Consider the following 2,969-nt stretch of genomic DNA (forward strand, 5'->3'; position numbering starts at 1 on the left):
TTCAGTAACACATATAAGAATTTGCCAGTTCTTAGAGTACACAATAGTAAGAGTCTGTATGTAAGAAGTTGAGGCGTGTGGGACAGGGCGATCACTCGTCGTGATGTTAGGGCTTCCATGCCGGGCCGGGTTCTTGAGTACAGATGTTCTTCGCAGGCTGAGTTCTTGTCTATTATTTATCGTGGTGAAGATGAATCACACAAACAGAATCGAAGAGAGAAGTGCCGCGGTTAGCTGTTGGTAGCTGGTGTACGTAGAAGTCATGTTGACGCTGTCGGCGATGCCGGTAGTCGTAGTGTCGTGTTGCTGCTGGCAGTCGTAGTTGTACGAAGCTGTTGATGTCGCTGGAACTGCTGCTGCTGCTCTGTGTGGTATACGGAACAAGTCTCTAAGAGATCTGAACCGCGACGATTTGACGGGTATAATTTAGTCTATTTATAGCAAAATAGAGGCTCCAGAGAGCATCTGAAAAACACTCTATCACGTGACCTTATTAGGGGCTGTGGTTGGTCGATTTACGTTCTGGCGGGAACGGTACGAAGCAGTTGCCGCTTCAAATAATAGTCAGTCATGTGATGGATACAGTAGGCTGCTCTCTGCTACGCCCGAACTTGAATATTTATATTAGTGGGAAAGAGTGGTGTTCACTACACACACACACACACACACACACACACACACACACACATATATATATATATATATATATATATATATATAATGTACATAGGCATAATTATAGAATTAAAAAGGTGTTGCTTCCCCAGTACGTGCTCTGAGGTTTAGTCTCAATGCATGGTACCTTCGGCAAGTGGCATTCTTCTGTCGTAACTTCGAGAGGATGGAAACTTCAAGGACTCTAACCATTCTTGTTTTAGGATGGTAGACGAAATTTGTTGCCCAAGTTAACCACCTGGTTATGTGGAATCTTTAGCGGAGATCACTCTGTTATAAGCATTTAAACCAGGTCTCCTGTTTTTGGCTGCCTTCATCCCTTGCTACCTCTAGTTTTGGAGGCATTGAAAAAGACTATGGTAGTTTTTAATAGGATAAACAAATAATTAACTAAAATGAAGGATATACATGTAAAGCCTATAGTGAAAGGAACTCTAGGTATGGTTTTTGATAATAGACGTTAAAAATGGTTAAATAAGATCCTAAAGGCTGTCAACTTCAACTGAACTGGAAAAAAAGGGGGTGGGGACAATACCTTCAATGGTGGCAGTTAAGATAAGGGAGAAGGCAATGGGCGATGGAAGTGCTGCGCACGAGGAAGGTAAAATGGAAAGGAACTGAGCGTTTTTTTCCCACCCCTTTCTTTAAAATTTTATTTTTAAAATTCCTCAGTTTTATACAATGAGAATTACGATCCCGAAAGAAATTTCTTTTTCCAAAAATTTCAATTAAAAAAAAAAAAATTGTCCCCTGTTTCGTGACCTCTTTTCCTTCCCCATGTGGTAGTGAAAGCTATTCCGAAACTCTGCATGATTTGTTCTATTTGTAACAAATTATTTCCGAAAAGCTATTTATTTGATTGTGGACAGCTAGAATGCGAAGAATGTTGAAAAAAAAAATAAATAAATCGAGCGTGGAGATATAATATTATAAACAATTTTAACTTTTAAACTGACTTAAAGCTATCTTGTTATTCTCATATTTTAAAAAGATATTCGTATTTTTGAGAAACAGGCATTAAGTATACTTATCTTCATTATTTGAGAAAAATAATTAAGAAACGAAATACAGTATAAAATATAAAAGTTGTTACAGAAACTGACATTTTTTCTTTTTTTTGCTCTACATCGAATTAAGGAAGTTGTCACGTTTATAATTTGCATAACAATAGCTGTATTTGTTGGTAAATAGATGTAAATTTTGATATTACTGCAATTTCAGTGTAAGTAATTTTAAATGTTTAGATTTAGCTCAATATTTAGCACATGTACATAACCATTCATTTATTCATCCACAGACACACACACACATATAGGCACACAGTCTTACTCATTATATTAACACATCTATTTACGAATAAGACAATACCAAGATTTTTTTTTCTGTATTATGACTAGTAAAATAATGATTCTGAAAAAAGGTTTAGGTTTATTTTGGTTGTCTATCGCTCACTCAATTCAGATTTTCGAATAACCGTTCATACAATTAAGATTCTACTTTTTAAAATATTGAAGTACAATAAATGAAATTATTTACTGAATCATTTGAAAGTGTTGTGTCGTTAAAAAAAATCAATAATTGAAGACATAAATCCTAACAAACAAATAGTTTATGTATAAATAGCTTAACATTCGATATCTCACCGCGTAAGCCCGCATAGCTCAGTCGGTAGAGCATCAGACTTTTATGACTGAATCTTCACAGAGTCATCTGAGGGTCGTGGGTTCAAGTCCCCCTGCGGGCGAAGCATTTGTTTTTTTCTGCACGTCTTTCATACAAACCTACTTCATTTTCATTTTGCTTATTGTTATTTTACATAATGTCTTTAGATATTGTTATTTTGTCGTACTTTCCCGACCATTGTGAAGAATAGTTTCGTTGATATAAGCTGCGATTTAGATAATGACTATGTAAATGGAACAAAGAAAGCATACACATTCGTGAGAGAAACAAAATTTGTACTCATGAATATATCAAATATATCATTATATTAGTAATGTAACACACACGCACGTACCACAGCCACCACCACCACACGCACACACAAGCACCCACACTAACACTATCACCACCGTCACCACCGTCGTCGCCACCCACCCTATCATCATCATCATCATCATCATCATCATCATCATCATTATTATCATCATGTAACGTGTTTACAACTTCCTAACCACTACCCTTGTGTTAAGCATCGCCAGTCAGAACGTTCCTTTATCATCACCTCCAGGAGACGTAGCACCTTCAGATCAGCTTTCACCTCCTCGTCACGAGTTTTCCTTGGTCTTTCACTT

At 36.8% G+C, this 2,969-nt stretch overlaps 1 non-coding gene across 1 annotated transcript; it reads left to right on the top strand.

Moving 5' to 3' along the window:
* The first annotated feature begins 2,325 nt into the window (after nucleotides 1–2,325).
* Trnak-uuu (transfer RNA lysine (anticodon UUU)) lies at nucleotides 2,326–2,419 on the top strand. The gene is made up of 2 exons: nucleotides 2,326–2,362; nucleotides 2,384–2,419. It is a non-coding gene; the product is annotated as a tRNA-Lys (tRNA).
* The last annotated feature ends 550 nt before the right edge of the window (nucleotides 2,420–2,969 follow it).

Source organism: Octopus bimaculoides, chromosome 14 (assembly GCF_001194135.2).
Source record: "Octopus bimaculoides isolate UCB-OBI-ISO-001 chromosome 14, ASM119413v2, whole genome shotgun sequence".
Classification (NCBI taxonomy): Eukaryota; Metazoa; Mollusca; class Cephalopoda; order Octopoda; family Octopodidae; genus Octopus; species Octopus bimaculoides.